At 49.8% G+C, this 23,718-nt stretch overlaps 4 non-coding genes across 4 annotated transcripts; 3 read left to right on the top strand and 1 right to left on the bottom strand.

The window, feature by feature from the left end:
• The first annotated feature begins 5,874 nt into the window (after positions 1-5,874).
• Positions 5,875-5,946, top strand: TRNAG-UCC. The gene has a single exon. It is a non-coding gene; the product is annotated as a tRNA-Gly (tRNA).
• Positions 5,947-16,594: 10,648 nt separating this feature from the next.
• Positions 16,595-16,667, bottom strand: TRNAK-CUU. Its single transcript has one exon. It is a non-coding gene; the product is annotated as a tRNA-Lys (tRNA).
• Positions 16,668-17,831: 1,164 nt separating this feature from the next.
• Positions 17,832-17,903, top strand: TRNAQ-CUG. Its single transcript has one exon. It is a non-coding gene; the product is annotated as a tRNA-Gln (tRNA).
• Positions 17,904-20,769: 2,866 nt separating this feature from the next.
• On the top strand, positions 20,770-20,841 carry TRNAM-CAU. Its single transcript has one exon. It is a non-coding gene; the product is annotated as a tRNA-Met (tRNA).
• Positions 20,842-23,718: the final 2,877 nt, after the last annotated feature.

Below are 23,718 nucleotides of genomic sequence, written 5' to 3' on the forward strand. Positions count from 1 at the left end.
GAGTGAAGTATGTTTGAATGGACCAGAGGAGAATGTGATGGGAGAATCTCTTGTCCTGATTCTGAATAATCAGATGTAACCTGCTCTGGAATTTCACTTCACACTTTCATTGCCGTGTATTCTAGCTCTCTGTGATGTGGGTTTCTATCTTTCCTGAAGGCTGTTTGGTCACTCAGTTGGATCGTAGTTCAGTTTGATAGGATGTAGCTCAGATTTATTGGAGAATTTAAGACAAATGACTATTTGCTAAAGTCCTCATTTCTCACTTCAGCTTTGCTTTTTCCCCATCCCTGCATGATGTCATGGAGAAGGTTGAGGTGCAGTTCTGTCAGCATTAGAGAACTCTCCAATTTACTGGACAGGCTAACAAAGAAACAGCAGTGATTTAAAATCTCTACTCAGAAATGGTGAACAACAGCAGAACCTCTGCAGCTGGAGCCCTACAGAAGATCATTCCTAGCTAATCTTATTGTATCGGAGATGCTGCCCTTCATGATGCAGATGTTGAGGAAATAGAAGTGGAGTTTTGTTGAATTTATCCTTTGTAGGTGCTAAAAATGTATATCGAATCAAATCAGTTTTGGAAATCTAATAGCTGCAGAAAAATAGCTATTTTTGAATAGAAACTCCAACTCTGGTTACTAATGAAGATTGTGATCCAGCCCTGTATCCAGTCCCTTGCCTGGAACTGTGCCACCAAATTAAAGAAAAGCTGGGCATGTTTTGGTAAGCCTCCATGTTTTGGTAAGCCTCACTAACACTGCTGAGATTTGGAGTGGTTTTGTAAAGGATTCTACTTCGGAGAAGTGTAAATTTACCCTAACCAAGGCCAAGGATTTGGAAAGAGCTGGGGCTGAAAGAGTCCACATCCAGTTCTTGGTTTCCACCCCAGTAAAGGAAGCTATGGTGACCAATGACCCAAGGAAAATTGTTTGTACAACTCCATTTCCTAGTTCAGTGTCACTGATTACAGTTCCAAATGATGCCAGGTTACATTGAGAACAATCATCCTTTACCATTTGGATCCAAAGAGAGAGAGCTTCAAAGGACATTCCTTCCCGTGGATCCCAAACTGGCTGCCTGATTGGGTAACAAGGACTTCAAGGCTGTAGAAATGATGGTAACCAATGAGGCAATGAATGTATCAGGCTCCAATTTCAGACTTCTGGATACTCGCATGTTGAGTTCTGATTCTATGGTTTTGTGTCTGATGCTATGGCTACACAATAAAGCTGATGTTGGTGCAGCTGCACCAATGTAGCTGCGCTGCTGTAGCGCTGCTATTACAGACGCTTTCAGCCAATGGGAGAGATTTCTCTCATCGGACTTGATTAGTCCAACCCTCGCAAGCGGCAGTGGCTCTTTTGGCAGGAGAAGTTCTGCTGCTGATGTATAGCTATCTACACAGGGGGTTAGGGCTGTGTAACTACATTGCTCAGTGGTGTGGATTTTTCACACATCGGAGTAATATAGTTAACCGATAAATGTCTTTAGTGTAGACCAGACAGTTCTCTCTTGTGTTTTATGCATTTACATCACTTCTCTATCTTCTCTCACTTTGAAAGATTAAAAGTGTGACACGAGAGGTATTTTTCCTCATGATGCAAAGACTCCCATATAGGAGACCCCTTCCACCAACACATACTGCAGAAGATCCTGAGATATCTGAACTCACAGAAGTGTTTGGGACAAACCACATCTTGAGCCAAGGTTCAGTTGTTGGCAGTGGGCATTAGAAGAAAACTAACATGTATGATAAGAATTTGTGATCTTTGAATATGTTTTTATCATCTATTAAAATGAGATTATTGGTGAAGTTATTGGTTAAAGAAGAAGAGACTAAATGTGTGATAATCTGAAGTATTTTGGAAAACTGAAAGTTGTCTTTTTTTGTTTTGTTTTGTTAGTCGTACAGGAAATGGTGGCTAATCTTGAAAAGTTAATTTGATTTAATTTACCCCCTGTAGTGTAAGGAGTTCTGGTGGAAAACCTCACTCCAAAGGTTTGGGGTGGGAGAATGTGTGTGAGAAAGTGTGTATAAGAGAATATTGGCCCAGTATACATTTTAATATTTTGTGTTTTCAAATAGAATTTATTTTGTTTAGTTTCTAAGTCAATTTCTATTCAAAGGAAAGCTACTCGAGGTGACAAGTTGTATAAATTTTTACCAACTTAGACTGTAAGGGTCACTGTCTTCCCCACTTCTCTAATTTGCAAAGGAAAGGCCTGACATCTGTCACAGGATGTGTCCAGCAGGTAGGACAGCTGCACTCATTAACCATCAATATAAAGAAAGACTGAAATCCATTGCCTTTCAGGTCAATAAGCCAGCTAAAGGCTGGTCGATGTTGAAAAGCTGTGTTGGCAGAGCACGTCTATCAGGAGTGTGAAAAGTCCTCTCCACTGAGAGAAGTAGTTAATGTGACCTGAGCCCCAGTGTAGACAGTGTTAGGTTGTCAGAAGAATATTTCCAGTGTTTGAAGTGTAGACACAGCCTTAACATCAATTCCAAATTTGACCCATCTCCCTATGTGTGAGAAAGTTACTCGTATGGAGGGGGAGCCAGCTGTCCGCTCACCTGGTTCCTCAACTGTAGCTACAGCTCTTAGTGCCCATGAATGCAAAGACTGAGAGAAATGGAGAGTTCCAGCCATTGTCATTTTAGTATCTTATTGTTCCTCTCTCTGTTTTTTTGTGCTGGCCTTTCTGTTCTATCAGGATGTGACTGTATAGCTCAGTGCATCTGTGACAAAAGCTCATTGGTGCCAATTGGCAAAGGGGGTCACAGTTCTTCACAAGCAACTCCTGTCTCAGACCTGACAAACTCCCCACAGCTAATACACTGCTTTTATGATATTTATCCAGGAAGCATAGCAGTGAGATCTCTACTGAAAGCTTGTAAATTATTGATACTCCTAATCACTGCGAGAGGTGTGTCCGAGTCATAGTTAAGGGGTAATGTAAGTACATGGAAAATTATGCCCATATAGTATTGTTGTGAAAGTGAGTCACCCCAACCATAGCTCTTGGTGGGGACGGCCCATTCCAGTGGGAGGGAATTGGCACCTGTCCCTTGCTAGCCAATTATGTGATGTATTGCTCCATTGTCAGCCTTTGCACCAACCCAGAAAAGCCAATGGAAAACCATCAAAGACAAATTATAGACATCGAAACCCTGTGGAAGTGACAAGGACAATATGAGAATGAGGAGATCGTCCTTTCTGTGAATATAAAGACAAAAGACTGATTCAGTTCATAACAGGGTGGAGAAAAACACTCTGGGTCCATTCACCAAGGAGATTCCTAATGACCAGTGGTGCTTCATGAAAGGCAGGGCCGTGGCGCCTAGGGACTAGCAATCAGTGAAATTGACTGAAGTGTGAGGTGAGACTCTACTTAGATAGGAAAGGTAACTATTAAAAAGTGTAGGTTGCATTTTCTGATTTTGTTTAGTTGGTAACAGTTGGTTTCCATCACTCACGTTTGTTTGTTTAAATCTCTATCAGTTGTTAAATAAATTTCTGCTTGTTTGATAACTATACTCAAGTGCTGTGTGAGATACAGTAGCAGTGGTCCACAGTAAAACTAGTAACCTGGGATATACCATTGCTTTGGGCAGAGAGAATCTGGGATTTCTCTGAGTATCTGGTGATCCGGGCTGCACCCCAGAGGGGGACACATTGAAGGAACTCAGGGGTTAGGGTGGCTGCTGTAGCTCAGAGGAGGGTCCTTGAGTGCCTGATGGGCTGGGTGAGTTTGGTCACTAACATCCAGCTGCCAAATGCAAAACTCCCTCTTCCTAGTGGAAGGTGGCAACAAGGAAACTCACAGCCCTCGGCTCCCTGAGAAGGGTCACAATGTGTCTCTATGTTGATTCACCTGTCAAATTCACACAGGGAAAGCTCCCTATAGCATAAAACTCTGCCATATGAAATCATGGAACATGTGCTCTTCACTCTGTGAAAGCATGTAAAGAATCCAAGCGCTGGAGGGTAGGGTTTGGGTCCAGAGTGACCTAGACAAATTGGAGGATTGGGCCAAAAGAAATCTGAGGAGGTTCAACAAGGAGAAGTGCAGAGTCCTGCACTTAGGAAGGAAGAATCCCCTGCACTGCTACAGCCTGGGGACCGACTGGCTAAGCAGCAGTTCTTCAGAAAAGGACCTGGGGATTACAGTGGATGAGAAGCTGGATATGAGTCAACAGTACCCTTGTTGCCAAGAAGGCTAACAGCAGATTGGGCTGCATTAGTAGAAGCATTGCCAGCAGATTGAGGGAAGTGTGTTCATTTCAAACCTGCAGCTTGTTCATTTCATTTGGTGACCCCTCCTAGTTCTTGTGTTATGAGAAGGAGTAAATAATACTTCCTTCCTTGGTCCTTTAGAAGATATTATGTGACCCCCTCCCCCTTGTTGTATCCATGTTGGTCCCAAGACATGAGACACAACACCGCAAACAACAAGGTTCAAAGTCAATGCACATGGGAGAAGCATCTTGTGTTTCATTCCTTATGTCCTAGTCCCATCGTGTGGCCATTTCCTTTTCTTCCTTTCTGTCAAAAGCTTTGGTGTTTTGCACAGAAACATTATTTCCCCAGGAGAGACCCAGGAATGAGGGCTGCATTCCTGTACCAAACAGTCACTAGAAGGGGGCAGACAAAGGCCTTTAGGATGAGGCGTCTGTCACTGTCAAAAAATCATCTCCCTCCTGTGGTTCCGTGGGCAGCAGGAGCAGCCGCAGCTCGGTGGCCCCCGGCAGCAGCACTCCTGGGGTGGCTGGAGCAGCAGCAGGCCCCCTGGGGCTCCCCCCCCCCGGGGCAGCAGCTGGAGTGGCAGCAGGTTGGCAGGGCTTCTCCCCTTGTAGCTAGTGCTCATTATCCATCAAGTAAATCAAAATCCTTCCACCTGCAAGTGGATTTAGCCCAGGAGCCTCAGAGTCAGCAGCTCTTACACCCCCCACTGAGCTCTCTGGTCAGGTGTCCTAGCGCCGGAAGCCTCCTGTTTAGATCCTAAAATAGCATTTTTGCACCGGGCGGGGGGGGCTGAAATTTTGGACTGGACATTGTAGCTCCACCGTTATTTTATTGAATTGCTTCAAAACAGCAAGTCAAGAAAGTCTCCTAAGTGCCAGGCTCTCTGCCATGGAAACAGCTGCCGCTGCTCTCCAGGAGTCTGTGTGTTCCACCCAACAAAGTACAAACCTCTGCACTGAAGGGGGGTCAGACAGTGACGGTAACACAAATCTTCCGACTATTATCCCAAGTCCCTTCCTTTCTTTAACCCAGGACGTGCCAGTCAGCTGTTAGCCATGGTGTTATCTTCATCTTAAAATACCTCTCAGGACATTGAACAGAGGAAGTGAAACCCCCTCCCCCAAATGGCTCCCTGTTGAGGCGTTGTACTGTACCTGCCCCTGGAGACTGTCTGGTTTTATAACCTTAAAGCTTTTTCTCTTCAAACCCCTTATCCCAATCTATGGGCCAACCTCCACATTTCAGATTTTAGAATTTACTCTCATCACCCTCGTAGGGCACTTTACTTGTGAATTAGACAAACTGAGGGGGGGAAGCTCCATGGCTAATGAAAACCGATGCTTTGGGTGAGGCCTGAACTCATAACCCCAGCAGTGCGCCTCCCTCACCAGCCAGGTGTATCCCTGTAGGTGCTTCATAGACAAACTTTGGAAGTAGGATAGTTACCTGTGTCTGTGATTAACCACTTGGGTGACTTAATTGAGAGGCTGATGGTTCAAACCCAAGTGAAGATGGAGGTAGTTTCTTTTTAGTGATGAGACTCCAGTACATTTTAACAGGCAGTAAAATGCCTCAATTCTGGTCTAGCCTCATTGGGCAAGCATAAGGGGCACTTTTACCAGCTGCATTGGTGGTATAGTGGTGAGCATAGCTGCCTTCCAAGCAGTTGACCTGGGTTCAATTCCCAGCCAATGCAGGGATGTGATGTTTTCTCTCCTGGGAATGGGTTTAATTTCAGTCACATTGTATCAGTTTAGCAATGGAACGAGAGAATCAATGTGCTGCAGGTCATTCAACACCCAGGGGAGGAAGAAAGGGGCGGGACTATACAATGAGCAGGTGGAGTCATCCTGGTATTACAATGTTTGGTTTATTTTTTTTTCCTTTACTTCCCTCTCCCTTTTAGACTCAGAGCCTTTAAGGTCAGAAGGGACCAGAGTGATCATCTAGTCCGACCTGCTGCACCTTGCAGGCCAAAAGACCCCACCCACCCACTCCTGTAATAGACCCGGGAGGGGAGGCAGCTCTGTGCACTGCCCCTACCCCAGGCAGCGCATGGAGGCCCTCTGCTCCCCTCCCCCCATGGGTGTGCAGAGATGTGCCAGCAGCACTGAGATGGCTCCCTGCCCACTCTGCCTCCATCCCTCCGTGCCACTCCCAGAAATGGCCGGCATGTCCCAGCATCCCCTGGGGTGGCGGGAGAGTCTCCATGCACTGCCCCTGCCCCAAGTACCAACTCCGCAGCTCCCATTGGCCAGGAACTGCAGCCAATGGGAGCTCTGGGGGCAGCGCCTGCAGGTAGCGGCACACGGAGACCCCCTGGCACGGCCCACTTAGGAGCTGCTGCCAGAGGGTTGTGTGTACCAGTGACTTTGGGAGCTGCAGTGCCCGGGGTAAGCGCCACCCCACCTGTACCCCAACCCCCTCCCCCAGCGCAGAGCCAGCACCGTGCACCCAAATTTCCTCCCAGAGCTTTGCTTGTCTTCCTTTCACCCAGAACCATCCTTCTTCTCCTGGGCTGCAAGTAGCCATCCCTGGGAAGCCAAAAGGCAGGCACAAGATTCTGCCTCCCAGCAGCCAACCGCACCTCCCCAGGCTTTGCAGAACAACTGCTGGTGCTCTACTAACCGCACTTAGCTGCACTGAGGTGCTTAGCTTCTGCCCTGCCTTCCTCAGATTGACTTTCCTCTTTTGCCCCACTGAGCTACATCCCCAGATGGGCCAAGGGTGTTATAGGTTACACTCAGAGCCCTCCTGTTTCCAGAGCACCCGGTGGCCTAAAAGCAGCATGGGGGACACATTCCCTGCTCTGAGGGCAAACCTGCTGTCCTGGAGGCTGCTGGTTCTTAGGAGTCGCTTTGCAGCAGGGCCAGATTCTATGTGTGGGGCAGAGAGAGTGGGTGCCCTGGACTCAGGGTGCAGAGATGCACTCAGTCCTCTCCCCTGCATTGGGTGGGGGGTGCTGCCACCCCCTGCTGGAAGGTAATGTGTCGGGGGGGGGCAGTGTGAGTCACTCAACACCTGACCCTGGTGGCAGAAGTGCTGTGGGGAGCTCCAGGTGTTTCTAGGATCTGGTCTTTCCACCTGCCTGTGAAGTCCAGCTTTCCCCAGCACATTCACTGCGGTGCAACGGGGTCACTGTTTCCATGGCTGAACAGCAAAGAATCACTCCCAGTTTCCCTTCTATCGGCAGCAGGATTAGCCTGTGTCAGTGGTTAATGAGGTGGTTCTAGTTGTAGATTGTTATTCATTCCCCACCTTGACAATTCACACAGTCCCTTTCCTACTCAAATCCCCAGCACCTCGGTGATCCTGGTAGCAGGGGTTGGGGCCTGAGATTTTCAGGGTCCTTTTTACCCTCTACCTGGAGTGAACTCAGCTTTTCCCCCATCCCAGACATTCCATGAAATAACAACAGGGGCATAAAGAAAGAGGGGAGGGAACATCTCACGGCCAGGGCTGGATGTGCCCAGGGCCCCCTGCTTGTCCATTGTTTCCCTGGAATTTGGCCCCCTGCTTTGCACAAGGGACAGAGAAAGAGCTTGCTGTTCCTGCGTCTGTGCAAGGAAAATTGTGCTTCCCTAGGAAAGAGAGGCGGGAAATGGCCCCATGATGGGACAATATCCCCAGGATTAAGACCTAAGGACTCAGGCTGAGACCTGATAGAACTGCACTCATCTGGGATTTAACAAATTGTCTTCCATGGAGCAGGGCCACTTCCAGTGTTTTTGCCACCCCAAGTGGAAAAAAAAAAAGCTGCAGTCAACTGGAGCTCTACCTCTGCCGCTGTTGGCCTCAAGTCCTTTGCTCTGAGAGGGACGAATTGCCTCTGAAGCCTCCCCTTTCCATTGACTGCCCCAGGCACCTGCTTGCTGCGCTGGTGCCAACCCTGCCATGGAGATACTGGAAAGACAGGGGAATCAGGAAAATACCATGGATTTGTTTACATTGCAAGTGAAGAATGACTGAAGCATTTTTGGTTTAAAGTCACTTTTTCCTGACTGGAAATCGAACCCAGGCCATGGCAGTAAAAGTGCCAAATCCTAACCACTAGACCACCAGGGAGGTGATAATGCTGTTTTTCTTCTCACTTATGTTACACTTTCTTAGGCTACTTTCTATCCAATTTCTGAAGCTGCTCCATTGTCCATTCCCTGAGGGGCTAAGAGCAGAAAGTGCAGGAATCCCTGTACTCAGGGTCACAACCTGAGTCCAACCCAAGCCACTGAAAAAAACTAAAATGATGCTTCCTCCAGCAGGATCACAGAGCCACACAAAAAACCCCATGAGGAACAATCCTCCTCTGCCTTCATTTACCCCATCGCAACCCTCTCAGCAGCCGACTCTTGTGGGAAGGACACTGAGCTGATAGGAGCTCTGGCACAGAGACCAAGGGAGGGGTGTTACACCCTCTCAGTGTGAGCTGATCACATTCTGAGTCTGGAAGAGGAGGGAAAGGCGATGGCCACATGATGGGGCCAGTATGTACCACAACATGGTTCTTTTCTGTGGGATGACTCTGAACACTGACTGATCTCCACTCCCTTGGATTTGAAGAGATGTTTAGTTGTGCACTTAGGAGGCTGAAGCAATTTTATAGATGGTGACACTACGATTAAAGGGTTATTTAATGTTGTAGAAATTGTTAAAAACACTTAGCTTAAACTGGAACTGCCTGTTGTTAAAGGCTGGTTTCCCCATGTCAGTTCCATAAGCTCTGCTAGAAACACCCTGGGTTCTCTCCTGCCTCGGTGGGAACTGCAGGGAATCGTCCCCTGCTGCCCTTGGCTCCAGGCTGGTGTTTCTGGGGAGGGGACGTGGAATTGATTTGTTTGCTGTTGAGAAGGGAGCCAGGCCAGTTCTCAGGGAACGAGAACTCCCAGCATCTTCCCAGCCCAGCCCAGGCTGCTGCCCTGTCCCAGCCTCTGTTCCCCTGGGGGCCCTGCATGTTTGACTCTAGAGCAGGCCGGGAGCAGCAGCTGAGGCAGAGGACAGCCTGGGCCGGGCAGATAAGAAGGAGTTTAGCAAGCAAAAAAGGTAAAATGGCAGGGGAGTATTACCTTGGACTCGACGGCATTTCTCCATTGGTCTGTCTGCTTTGGGGCAGGGACAATAACACGTCCTGCTGCATTCGTTATTTCAAAGGGCAGTTTAGGATTTTCATTGTCACACACAGTGCACAAAGCAGGACTCAACCTTTGCTGTAAACTAAACAAGCTGCCCACAGATTCTGGCAGCCACAATGAGCATTTGGGTGAGAGCTCAGACCTGCCCCTGTCCCAGAGGGAGGGGGTCACCTGTGTGGGGACTGGACCACTGACCTACCCGCTCCCAACTCCCAAATGTTCAGTAACTCTGTTATCAGTGCCTGTGAGTGTTATTTAAACCATAAGAAAACCCACACTGGACCAGACCAAATGCCCATCTAGCTCTGAACCTTGTCTTCTGACAGTAGCCAATACCAGGTGCCCCAACAACCAGTCAACAAGGCACCACTGGGAGTTGAACCTAGGATCTCCTGTTAATGAAACAGATGTTTTAGCCAGCTAAGCCATGGTGCCTGTGGGTAGTTATAACACACTGTCTGCCCACACCTGACTCCCTGCCATCGCCACCAGGGCCTGACAAGCTTTGCTTGTGTTTGGATTCTGCAAAGCAGAGGAGCAGGTGAGGTTTTCCTTGCAAGCTGTGTGTGAGTGAATCTTTGGCCAGGTCTGCACTACAAAGTTGTTTCAGCAGAATTATATTGCTCAGGTGTGTGAAAAACACACAACGTTCTCTCGGTCGGTAGCTTGTGGCTGGTGTACACACTGCAATGCCATGTCTGGCGACAAAAGTGCCCTGTTCTGTTGACAAAATAAAACGACTTCAATGCGAGAGCTTTTTGCAGCAAACTTAAAGTAACAGAGTAAACGCTGCTGTTCATTATATCACCATAACTGGCCTTCCCCAGTATCCCACAATGCCTGCTGTGAACTCACCTGCCCTGCATTCCTGCTACAGAGCCATGGGCCCCTCCTCTTTCATAGCTCTGGGAAGTTCTGACAGCTGAGCCTGCTGCTCTGCTCCGGCAGCCAGGAGCAAATCACTGCCGTGGATGCTGCTCTCTCCCGCCCTGCGAACACAGAGCAGGTGGTGGGAACTTCCTTACATGGTGGGGGGGGCACTGGCATCCGAACTGTGACACCCCCAGGACACCCCTTCCCTCGAGGAGGCTCTTACCTTCTAAACAGGGACGTCTGTTTTCTAGTAAAATCACTAAAAGGGAAGGAGAAAACTCAAAAGAGGTTCCTCCTGGCGCTCACGTCCATGAACCCGAATACTCTCTCAGTCCTCAAAGAGAGACCTGGAGAAGGAGACTTGCTGAAGCAAAGCCACAGGGGTCTCTGAGGTTTCCTTGGCCCCTCGCCCCTGTCCTGCCTGGCTGATGTCAGCATCTCTCTGTGAGGTCACCACCTCCCCAGCACCTTTGACCAATAGTCTGAGGTCCTGTAAAAGGCCTTTGTGATGTCACTGCCACACCCCTCCCTTGCTGTGCTAATGTCCTGCCCCTGCCCAGGCACTTTGGAGGTTTGAGCTGCTCCCTGTGGTCACCACACTCAAGGAGCGTTCGTTCTAGGCAGCAAGCCGGCTAGACAGGAAAACATCAGACGCTGCTCCCAATGCTACGCTCAGTTTTTCAGAAATTAGTCTACTTTATGGCCAGAAGAGAGCATTAGAGCATCTAATCTGACCCCCTGCATATCACAGGCCTCCTGTATGACACAATAACTACTTTTAGGGCAAACACATTCCAGAAAGGGTCTAGTCTTCATTAAATGACATCAGGAGATGGAGAATCCACCACTTTCCCTAGAAGACATTTTTCTCCAGCCCTCAGAACATTTGGTGGCTCTTTGCTATTGAACGAGCTCAACCTGTTCAGCTTATCAAAAGAAGATTGAAAGGTGATTTCATTGAAGTGTTGAAGGGCCTTAATGGAGAGAAAATATTGGGTATGAAACGGCTCTTTAATCGAGCAGAGAAAGGCATAACAATGGCTGGAAGGTGAAAAGAGACAAATTCATATTACAACTAAGGCACAAATATTCAAAAGCGAGGATGATTCACCACAGGAACAAGCCCCCAAGGAAAGTGGTGGATTCTAATTTTAATTCCTTATGGATATTCTGTGTGTTTGTGTCTGCAGGGGAGGAACATGCTATATGCCCAGAGGACTTTATTCCTCCAGCCTGCAAGGACAGAGGGGATGTCAAGGAGTTACTCCTTCAATCCCCCCACAGAAAGGCCCTTCTTAGGAAAGGCAAAATCCTGGAGAGAAAGAGTAACACTGAACAAGACTCCAGAAAGACAGATTTTTATAATCATAGGAGTTTCTCAACTGACCAGGGACTTGAACCCTGGACCCTCAGATTAAAAGTCTGATGCTCTGCCAACTGAGCTAGCCAGGCTCACATACTAAAAGCCCACGTTGGTGCAGAGGTGAAGCTAGTCAAGAAAAAGCGAGACAGCCACAATAGGGGAAACCTGCTGCTCTCTCTCTCTTCCCAGCCCTGGCCTGGCTGGGTATTAGTGCTGGTTAAAAAGACGGGAAAATATCGGCATCTACCAGCCTTTCATAGCTGTACAAGACTCAGGCAGAATACAGAGGTGCCCATCTGCAAGTGCTGAATGGTTGGATTGGCTAATGCAGCCTGTAGACGTCCAGGACACTCTGGGATATACAGCCAAGTGTCCATCACCATCATTATTCAAAGGGATAATGATAATGGTAGCAAGGTTCACAACTGACTCAGCAGTTGCATACAAAGGTGCATGTTTGGCAGTTACGTTGGCTCAGGTTGGCCACCCCGGTCTAGATGTAGAAGTTACAACATTTAAACTTGAAAGAGGGGCCAATTTCTCCATCATTTCCCACCTTTACATCCAAACACGATGAAGGTAGCAGATAGAGCTAGAGCAGGTTATCTATGGGACCAAGTATATGCAGAGTATCCTCGACAGAGGTTTGTTCAACCTGTTCTTAAAAACCTCTGAGGACAGAGACACCACAGACGCCTTGGGAGCCTATTCCTGAGCTTAACTGCACATTGGTGAAATAGGAGGCTGAGAAAAGCAACACTGGCTGTCAAAAAAAAACATCCCTCCCTGGTGCTTTAAGCAGTAGGTTCTGGCGTTTTAACAGCCATGGCCTGGGTTCAATTCCCCCTAAAAACGAGAAGTTTTTCAATGAAAATCTCCATTCATTTCGCATTTGAAATGGAAAGGAAAAGAGGGCTTCTTGTCCTTATCAACAAGGCAAAGAATGGCTTTTTTCTCAGTAAATATTTTTTAAAGGCGCTGACTCGACCTGAAGATCTCATTGCATTTGTATTTACAATGGAATGATTCTCTCTAGGATAGACAGAAATTCTTCAGCTAGACTCGGATTCCACAGGAATACGAGAAGCGATTGTGTCTAACACCAGCCTTTTTTTGGACAACAGTGATGTCCAAGTTTTCCATGGACATTTCCCTTCCAGCACCTCAGCCCCCGCCGACAATACAAGAAACTGAAATGCACAGAAAGTTTCTCACCATAGGATTCACTGACCAGGTCGGGGAAAAGTTTTGCCATTTGAAGATGTTTGAATTCCCTCCAACTTCTCTCATACAAATGCTAAATAGTTGGTGGTGTAATGTTACAGGAGAGGTTGAAATTAGGCTATTTTGTCAGATAGAAGACAGTGATTGTGTCAGGAGTGGGATGTGAATGGAGCCTACAGCAACAAATGACAGTGTTAGGGGGCTTATTCCTTCACCCTCTTACTTCCCTGGTCCTTCTCACATGACCAGAGAGCAACAATACCCAAAGTCCAAAGGCGCAAACAATTTGATGTTTATTGGGGTGAACGTCCAGCAAGCACGATTCCAGTTTCCTTCCTCAGTGTCCCCTTCCCAGCTCTGACACCACAGAGCCTTGTCTGTGTCCCTGTTTCTGTTCCCATCCCGTTCCCATTTCCCCCTGTAGCAAAACATGATCCCAATTCCCCCATCCCCAGTCCCTGGTCCCATTCCACTCCCCACCCCCCGCCTTCCTGATTGACTGCAGACTATATAGTAAAACCTGAGTTCTGCTTAGCTATTCCTTAACCAATCATTTTACTGAAATGTAACTAACCAATCCTAACATACTGTAACATGGTTATTTAACCAATTATATTCCACCACCTTCATTGGTTTACACCCAACAAAATGAATTATACAGCAGACAGAAACAATCACAGAACCAGACAGAGACCATGCAAATAAACATACAAAACAATACAGAAGGGAGGATTTCACAACTACATCTATACAGACATAAGGGTTTTCGAGCTGTGTCTATTGATAAGTGAGTTCTTGCCAGACAGGATGCTACCAAACTAAGTTTCTCTTTCTCTGGAGGTGATAGGAATATCAGGACAGGATTATATTCCTAACAGCCCAATAGCACCTTAGTTCAATGTGACTAGTTGGGAATGTGAGGATGTGACCATACACTTCCCACCTTATGGCTGCCTTTGCTGCCTAGCCGAAGAACCAGGCCTCAGACTGTCACAGTAAGGGTACGTCTACACTACGGGACTATTCCGAATTTGCATAAACCGGTTTTGTAAAACAGATTTTATAAAATCGAGTGCGCGCGGCCACACTAAACACATTAAATCGGTGGTGTGCGTCCATGGTCCGAGGCTAGCGTCGATTTCTGGAGCGTTGCACTGTGGGTAGCTATTCCCTAGCTATCCCATAGTTCCCGCAGCCTCCCCCGCCCCTTGGAACTTCCGGGTTGAGATCCCAGTGCCTGATGGGGCAAAAATCATCGTCGCAGGTGGTTCTGGGTAAATGTCGTCAGTCACTCCTTCGTCTGGGAAAGCAACGGCAGACAAGCATTTCGCGCCTTTTTTCCCCTGGATTGCCCTGGCAGATGCCATAGCATGGCAATCATGGAGCTTTTTTTTGCCGTTTGTGACTCTCACCGTATGTGTACTAGATGCCGCTCACACAGGCGATTCAGCAGCGCTACACAGAAGCATGCTTTTGCTTTTGCATGACAGCAGAGATGGTTACTAGCCATATTGCACCATCCAAATCCTTCCATAAATTGGAACTGAGGATGATCATGGCTACCAGTCCTTTTGTACCATTTGCTGCTAGTGCCCCTGGTCAATCAGCCAGGGGCGCAAAAGCCAAGAGTGGTTACTAGCCATATTGTACCTTCCATCGTTTTGTACCATTGGCTGCTGTCATAAGTGCCCCTGGCCGATCAGCCAGGGGCGCAAAAGCAAAAATTGGGAATGACTCCCTGAGTCAATCCCTCCTTTTTGGTATCTAAAAATAGAATCAGTGCTGCCTAATATAGGCAAGTGTGCTAAAGAACCACCTGCTCTGTGTCAGAGCCCGCAGAAATTATTATCTGTATGCTATTCACAGGGGGTGCTCCTGTAACAACCCCACCTGTTGATTCCGTTCTTCCCCCAGCCTTTCTTGGCTACCGTAGCATTGTCCCCCCACTTGTGTGATGAATTAATAAAGAATGCAGGAATAAGACACACTGACTTGTTAGTGAGAAATGAGTGGAAGGCAGCCTCCAGCTGCTATGATAGTCCAGACAGGACATTAAGCAGTGTGTAGGAGAGAAGCCCAGCATCCCACTGCTAGTCCAGGGGCAACTGAATCTTTTCTTTACACATGAAGGGTGGGGGCTGATGGAGCTCAGCCCCCTGTTGCTATGATGAGGATGGTTACCAGCCATATTGCACCAACCATCCACCAGAAAAAATTAGGGCCAATAGGCTGATGACGAGGACGGTTACCAGTCCTTTTGTACCATCAGCTGAGGCTGATGATGAGGATGGATTTCCATCTTTTTGCACAATCAGCTTATGCTGATGATGAGGATGGATTTCCATCATTTTGTACCATCAGCCGCCCATGACGGGGCGGGGAGCAAGGATGTTGGTGTTGAGTGCTGCACTATCGCGTCTATCTGCAGCATTCAGTAAAGATAGGGTGACATGTAAAAGAGTCAGAGGATTGTTTTACCTTTCGCTTCTGGGGGTGGGTGGGGGGTGGGTGAGTAGATTGCCAAGCTATGCCCTGACCCGCGGGCACTGTGTTTGACCCTAGAAGCATTTGGAGCTCAGCCAAGAATGCAAATAATTTTAGGAGGCTGCAGGAACTGTGGGATAGCTTCAGTCCTCCAGTCCATGTGCATCCATTTGATTCTTTGGCTTTCCGTTACGCTTGTCACGCTGCAGTGCGCTGAGTCCCTGCTATGGCGTCTGTCTGGAGATTTTTAAAAAAGGATTCTGAATTTCATCTTCTGTAACGGAGCGCTGATAGAACGGATAGAACGGATTTGCCTGCCCTTACAGCGATCACATCCGCATGGTCCATGCGGGAGCTCTTTTTTTATTTTGATTTCGGACTGCATCGCCACCCGTGCTGATCGGAGCTCCACGCTGGGCAAACAGGAAATATTCAAAAGTTCGCGGGGCTTTTCCTGTTTACCTGACCACTGCATCCGAGTTCAGATTGCGGTCCAGAGCGGTCACTGGTGCACTGTGGGATAGCTCCCGGAGGCCAATACCGTCGATCAGCGTCCACACTAACCCTAATCCGATATGTTAATACCGATACTAGCGTTACTCCTCTCGTTAGGGAGGAGTACAGAAACCGGTTTAAAGAGTCATTAAAATCGATATAAGGTGCCTCCTAGTGTGGACGGTTTTGGCGTTAAATCGGTTTTACGCTCCTAAAACCGATTTAAACGCCTAGTGTAGACCAGGCCTAAGAGAAGGCCATTACACAGACAGACAGTGATTTTTTATTCTTTCTTTTATATATTTATAACTAGCTAAGTGATAAAAATACACCTAAATTCTTAAAGTACAGGCCTTTGCAGACTGGCCTGAATCTCTGTATCCTAACAGTCCTCCAGGTCAGGCAGCCTCTGGGTAAGGGGGTGGGGACTCAGATCCTCCCGATGGCCAATTCCACCAGGGTCATGTATAAACCAGGTAAGTTCCTCACAATAGCCAGACCAGATGCCCCCTGTACACTTGCGCTCTGTCCTCATTGCTTCTCTCTCTCCCTTCCCCCCATCTCTGCTGTTCCCCCTCTGGGCTTTCTCAGCACCTGGCCCCACAGCACTTCCAGCCAGTCAGAGACTGCATGTTCTAGGCCTCATCCTGTGGATGTGGCCTCTCTCCTGATTGCTAAGGAAAGGAACCTTTCCAGGAAATGGCCACAGCTTCTGGGAATCCGCATGTGGCTGTGAACAGAGTTTGGCTCCTGGCACACCAGGCAACTTAAAAACCAAGCACCCAGACAGGGGCTTGAACCCTGGACCCTCAGATTAAGAGCCTGATGCGCTACCAACTGAGCTACCTGAGCTTGTTGAAAAAAATCTTCACCATTCAGCACAAGAGTGAGCAGGCAGGCAAAAGAGAGTCAAAAAAAGTCCCAGGAACCCCTCCTCTTTTTCTGCACAGCCACTGCCTGTCAGAAGGATTCCTCCTCCTCCTCAGGGAGACTAAATCTCTGTGCCTAGATAGCCGGTCCATCTGCTGCACCTCAATCCCCCATGCCCGAGCCTCCCTGCCAAAGCCCTGCACCTGGCCCCATACAATTAAGTCTCACGTGTCGCTGGGAACTTAACTTCTTGTGCCCAGAGCGTCTCGGCCCCCCTCAGTAGATGACCTGAGAAACACAGTGTCCGGCTTTTCCAAAGAAGTGTTTAGACCCACTCATCATGTGGCCTAAAGGATGAGGCATCTCCCTGTGGATCGGATGATTCAGGATTTGAGTCCCCTCGTGGTTGTGCTCACTTTGTGCTGCAAGTCCTGCTTTCTTCACAGCTGGAACCTCTTCTTGGTCACTCAACTCAGTGCTCTGGCTTCAGCTAGAGCCCCGGGAAGGAGTTGGGGGTTGGGTGTCACAAAGGCTGGGGCATGAGCCCCAGGTGCTTCCAGTCTCACCTTTGCCCTTCCTGACTTGCCAAAGAAAATGGGCGGCTCCACTACCAAAGTGAGCAGCTGGGGTGGGAACCATAAGAGGCCCCACCAGGGGGGCTGGCCCTGCTTTCCTACCTTCTTCTGATGTTGGCCACAGAGCATCAGCAGCTGATCTGCAGGTGGCCTGTGGGTGGCCTTCAGTGGGGTTCAGCACAGCAGGGAGCAGGCTGGCCCTGTGGCTGTCTGCTGGCCACACATAAGCATGGTCCTCCCCTCCTCTTGCCCTGGCCTCAGTTGCTTTTAAGCCTTCCCTTGGAGCAGTCAGCACCAGCTGCCTCTGCTCTAGGTGCCCAGAGGAGGAGAGGTGCTGGGCTCCCGCCTGCCCAGCCCATGAAGCCTGGCCCTGCTTCCTTCAAGCACAGAGGCAAGTGCCCAGGGGACTGTCAGTCTCAGGGTCCTGATTTCCCATTGGCCCTTCCCCCTTCTATTGGGACTGGGAACTAGCCAACCAAACCCCCCACTAAGCTTTAGTAAGGGGCCAACAGTCCCTTACATGAGCCGACCCCATGAGGGTCACTGATGTGCAGAGAAGGCAGCACGAGCTGGTCCCATGGTGTAACGGGCAGCACTCAGGACTCTGAATCCTGCACTCTGAGTTCAAATCTCAGTGGGACCTTGTGTTGGCTTGTGGTAAAGCCCTGGAGCTCACAGTGCTCAACTTCCCTGTCTCCAGCTGTTGTAAGAGCCAGTCTCCCCCCTCCTGCTGGGTGACTCACACTTCCTAGAGCCAGGCCTTTGGCTGGGATGGCCACAATGGGTTGCGGCTCTAGAACTTGCTACCCGGATGGTTGCTGCTTCACCTGAGGCCCACAAGTTTGGCCCTTGTGCTTCCTGGCACCCACATGGGGCTTGAAGAAAGGAGGGTCAGGGCTGGGATTGATAGTCAGGGCTTGGCAGAAGGGAGGAAGAGCCCCACACACCTTCCCTCCTCCTCTGGGCACCTAGAGCAGAGGCGGCCCAGCTCTGTCTGCTGGACACCTCGGCAGAGTAGGTGAGTTCATGTAAATACAGTCTGGTCCCAAAGCCTCCCCCAACCCTGACTCGTCACTAGCTGTCAGGGCAGAGCTCATTCACACCTTGCTTCCAAATCGTCATTTGAAATTCTGAGGTTGGCCAACATTGCGGAAGCCAATGGACCGACATTGTCAGCAAACACAACAGCTGGGTGAGGAATCCTGGCTTTGTCCAGACTTTCCAACCCTATTTTACTTTCTCAGGTACAAGTATTTTTCATAGGTTGGAGCTGCTTTTAAAGTGTGTGTTAATGTTTCAATTTCAATTCAGATTTGCAACCAATGACAACATTGGCAGCGCTGCATGTAACTACCTGACCACTGGGGGGTGTTGGGGAAATTCGGGGGAGGGGGTGCACAGCCCCCTGGCTGGGGGGCGTATAGGGAATGCCCGGTTTCACTGAATTGAGTCTCCTACTGCAGCACCTCAGTAGGTCACATCAGAGAGGAGCTGCAGTGTCTAGGCAGTGGGATGCCTGTGCCTTTAAGAGCCCAGCCCTGGGAAGCCCATGCTGAGAGGTGCTGCCTGTGGGAGGGGAAATAGAAAAGCCCCTCTGCTCCCCCCACCCTGTTTTTGCAAACACTGGAGTCTCAGCCCCCCGGGGTAACTGTTACCCCTCTGCCCCTGCCTGTGCCGGGGTTTAACCCTCTGGCAGCGCCTCCCCCTGGGCTGAACTCCGGCTCCTTCCCCCCTCCCTGACTTTGCCCTTCAGCCCCTCTCCTAACGCTGCCTCCAGCTGCTTGACCCCCCCGACCAGTCAATTTCCACCCCCTGCTCAGACCCTGACCACCCCCCTCCTCTGATTTGCCCCCCTTTGCCCCTTTTTAATCCCTGTAAAAAGTAGGGGGAGCTGGGTCCCATTCTCAGGGGGGGCAGGGCTCCTGGCCCCTCCCTGCCCAATGCTCAAAGCGCCCCAAGATCTTGCGGATGTTTGCCGAGTGCTGCAGGGTCACCTGCAGGGGGGAGAGATACGTGGTTAGGGGGTGATGCAGCCAAGGATGCCTCACCCAAAACTGAGATGCAGCCACCTCTGGGGTGAGTTACACAAGTCAGCAAATGAATTTGGAACAGGAAATGCACCGAAAGGACCAAGGCAGCTGCAGGAGGTGGAGAAAACCAGAAAAAGCAGGAGCCCTGGATCCCAGCCCTGCCCCTCCCTCACTCTACCCACTAACCTCCACTCCCAGAGTTGGGGGGAGAACCCAGGAGTCCTGGTCCCCAGCCTTGCCCACTCCCATATTCCATTCAACCACTGCTCCCCCAATTGCACGGCAGCGCCATGGGGCACACCGGGACCTGCCTGTTTGCACAGGACGGGCGATGCCAGTGCCCCAGGGTGGGGAGAGATGATGCTAAGGGAGAAGCAGGCAGCAGACACCCCCACGACAGAGAAAGAAGTGCTAGGGGGCGCCGTGCTGCAAGGAGTGAGGGGGGTTGGCAGGGAATGGGAGGATCTCCCCTCACAGCAGGTGCATCTGTCTCCCCCGCAATTCCTCCCCAGCCCTACCCCGGCCCAGGCTAATCCGGGCCCAGCTACCAGGGTTACATTTGGCCTGGATTCCCCAGCTGCTGGGGGAGGGGCGTGGGGCTGGGGAGCATGAGCCTCTATTCCCCCTTCCCCCAACACAGCTGCATGGGAACTGACCAAAGGAGCCTGCAGCACTGCTGCCTAGAGGAAACTGAGGCACCAGCCAGTGATAGGCCTTGACGACAGATCACCAACAGATGACCCTGCTTCAACTAGATTGTGGCAAAGATTCAAAAAACAGTGAACGTTAAAACTCACCAAACGCCCGTCAATCCATCCTCATCGTCGTAACCGCTCGTTATACTCCACACCCGAACGTAGCCCTCATATGGACAACATACCCTCCTAACTCAGTGTCTGAACGTAAACCTTTTACCCCCAGTCGGGGCTATTGCAGATTATGTATTCCTTATGCCACCCCATTTTAAACCGAACTTCGCACCCCTTGGGTAAGCTGTACGTTGTTCCCTGAGCACCAGAAACTTCTACGCCTAAACGCTGTACCGTACACTGTTTTTTTCTTTGAACGTCATCTAAATAAAATGTTGATATTTGTTTGAGATCCCGGCTGCTGTTCCTTTGCAAGGCGTGTGTGTTTGCTCCGGGTTTTAGTCTGCTAATACAGCGGGGGGGGGGGGGGCGATTGAGCCAGATGCGCTTGCCTGCTGCAGACACGGATCCAAGGCTGAACCTCATCCCCCACAAGCTGAAGGCTTAACTGAAAACAGTTTAAGAAGTGCTCCCGTCTCCAGCACTCAGCTACCCAGCTCCCAATGGGGTCCAAACCCCAAATAGATCCCTTTTACCCTGTAGAAGCTGTAAAATCCTGTGACCAGGGCAGCTGCCTAGCAGCCTGCGCATCTGCCTGCCAGCGCGAGAGCGCGTAAGGCACTAATCCGGATAGTGGCGGCTAGGTGGAAGGGGGAGAGTGTGAAGAACCAGCAGAGTGGCGCAGCGGGAGCGTGCTGGGCCCATAACCCAGAGGTCGATGGATCGAAACCATCCTCTGCTAGGTGTGCGCTTGTTTCTTTTCCTTCTGGGCCTTCAAGCTAGCCGGTGACCAGCAGAGCACCAAGAGCCTAGGCCGTGAGGCAAGAGGTGGCTGAGGCGAAGCGGCCTGCCAGGGAGCTCCCCGGCACCTCTGGCTGCCTGGGCTGAAGGCAAGAGGCAGGCTTAGGCGTGGTGAGGGCCTCCTGTCCTGGAATGAGGCTGCAGTGCTTCCTGGTCCCCTTTTCCCACTCACACCGGCAGGCGGCTGCTGCGGGAGAACACGAGGGAGGCTCTCGGGGCGCTAGGCAGCGCTGTGTGTGTGGCTGTCAGGGGAAAGAGCCGAGGCTCCTGACTCGACCTGCCATTGACTCGCGTGGCTCTGCGCGCCATCAGCCGGGGCGGGCCAGGCTGCGGACGTGACTCAGGCTTGGGCCGCATGGCCGCACTTTCCTGACGAGGCATGAGGCAGGCCAAGAGCTTTGCACAGCGTACAGGGAAGTGGGAGGGAGGCGTCTTTGAGCCGGTGTGTCTCCTCCGCTTCTCCCTTGCCGCTTGGGCCGAGGCGGGAAGGGAGCGAAATGTTCCCGGCTGAAAGTTTTTGTCCTCGGCCTTGAGGAATAAGCCTGAGCCTCCGGCACGGCTGCTGGCAGATGGGTTTCTGAATGGCATCCAGCCCGCTCTTTGGACCACCAGCTGAAAGCACTGAGGCCCAGAGGCAGCAAAATGGGACCTTTGAGGTTCCCCCACAGGCCTCGGGGAAGCAAGGAAACAGCAAAGGCTTAGCGTCATCCCTGGGTGGGCTCGAACCACCATCCTTTCGATTAACAGCCGAACGCGCTGACACATTGTGCCACAGAGACACGGATGGGCAAGGCTGTATTGAGCACAAAAGCCGGGAATCAGCTCAGGGTACGGTATAGCACATGCATGCAGTGGTTAGACAAGCAACAGCAAGGAACTGGACTGGTATGGAGCGAAAGTTCTGTGGGAAGGAACCGAAAAGAGCAACGGGGCTGTGGTACAGCGCTCGCATACACTTTCTTTGGCCTGTTTTGCTGGAAGAGTTAGCAGAGCGAGATTGTTAGTCACAGGACAGTGGGTGGGTTTATGGAAATTCTGGACTCTGGGACCAGAGGGGGCACATGCACCACCTCTGCAACTGACGTTTGCTATCTCACTCCATAACAACACACCTTTTACCTCTCAGGACCAAAATACACCGTGAAAGAGATCTAACGGCATAAGCTTAGGGTAAGCAACTGCAGCACTAACAACAATTTGAAGAGATTCAAAACCGCCTCTGTCTTTCCACACCAGGGACAGCAGAAAGGACATCAGTAGCACCTGCAAGAGACCAACAAACAGACTCCTTGGGCATTCTGACTCTATCTTGCCATCCAGGTGTAGTAAAAGCTGCTGTAACACGCAAGCTTTGTATGTTCTTTAGGGCTAACCCTAGCCAAACAGCTGGGATCCCTTGCTGATGCTTAGAAAGTGTGCCGTCTCCCTGAAGTCCAAGCAACATCGGGTGGGAACAACGGTTTCTTCCTGACAGGGATTTTTATTCCATTCCCCCAGAGCTCAAGCTGATGGGGGCAAGTGTTTGTGCAGGGCTCTGCCTCCTCGTAGGTGTGTGAGGGGGAGCCATCAACGAAGTCTTTTGTCCACGGATGATCCACTGTGGCTTCTCTGATGTCTCAGTCAGGGCCTTCTCTTGTTGGAAAGGAGATGACGCCTCTTCTGGTAAACTAGCATTTCACACTTGGTAATGCTTCTCTCCTGACTGGTGGCGGGGCGGCGGCAAAAGGGGTTTACAGCTTTAGTGCCAATGCTTATATATCACCTTACAACATGGGCTACGTCTATTATAGGTGAGAATAATGCATGCAGCAACTCACGAGCTTGTCATAAACTCTAAACACGTTTTATAAAGCTAATGCCTGTTTTAACAACACTAACAAACAGGTGAGCAAGACTAGTTTCCAGCCATGCGTTTGTCACTTTTCAGTAAGCCCTAGGGGCACCTGGTCTGCCAGTGTCAGAAGAGGATCTGCCCTCTCTTATCCCCAGGTGTCTGTACTGGGAGCAGTACTGTTCAACTTATTCATAAATGATCTGCGGAAAGGGCTAAACAGTGAGGTGGCAAAATTTGCAGGTGATACGAAATTGCTCAAGATAGTTAAGTCCCAGGCAGACTGCCAAGAGCCACAAAGAGATCTCACAAAACTGGGTGACGGGACAACCGAATGGCAGATGAACGTCGATGCTCATAAGTGCAAAGTAATGCACATTGGAAAACATAATCCCAACTATCCCTATAAAACGATGGGGTCTAAATTAGCTGCTACCACTCGAGAAAGAGATCTGGGAGTCGTTGTGGATAGTTCTCTGAAAACATCCACTCAATGTGCAGCGGAGCGTTGGGAATCATTAAGAAAGGGACAGGTAATAAGACAGAAACTATCATATCGCCTCAATATCAATCCATGGTACGCCCACATCTTGAATACTGCATGCTGATGCGGTCGCCCCAATCTCAAAAAAGATATATGGGAATGGGAAAGATTCAGAAACGGACAACAAAGATGATGAGGGGATATAGACCAGCTTCCATCTAAGAAGAGATTGATAAGATTGGGACTTTTCATCTTGGAAAAGAGACGACTAAAGGGGGATACGAGGGAGGTCTATAAAACCATGACCGGCGTGGAGCAAGTAAATAAGGAAGAGTTATTTACTCCTTCTCATAACACACGAACTAGGGGTCACCAAATGAAATTAATAGGCAGCAGCTTTAAAACAAACAACAGGAAGTCTTGCTTCACGCACCACACAGTCAACCTGTGGAACTCTTTGCCAGAGGATGTCGCGAAGGCCAAGACTGTAACAGGGTTCAAAA

This window comes from Mauremys mutica, unplaced genomic scaffold (genome assembly GCF_020497125.1).
Source record: "Mauremys mutica isolate MM-2020 ecotype Southern unplaced genomic scaffold, ASM2049712v1 001265F_np12_obj, whole genome shotgun sequence".
In the NCBI taxonomy this organism is placed as follows: Eukaryota; Metazoa; Chordata; order Testudines; family Geoemydidae; genus Mauremys; species Mauremys mutica.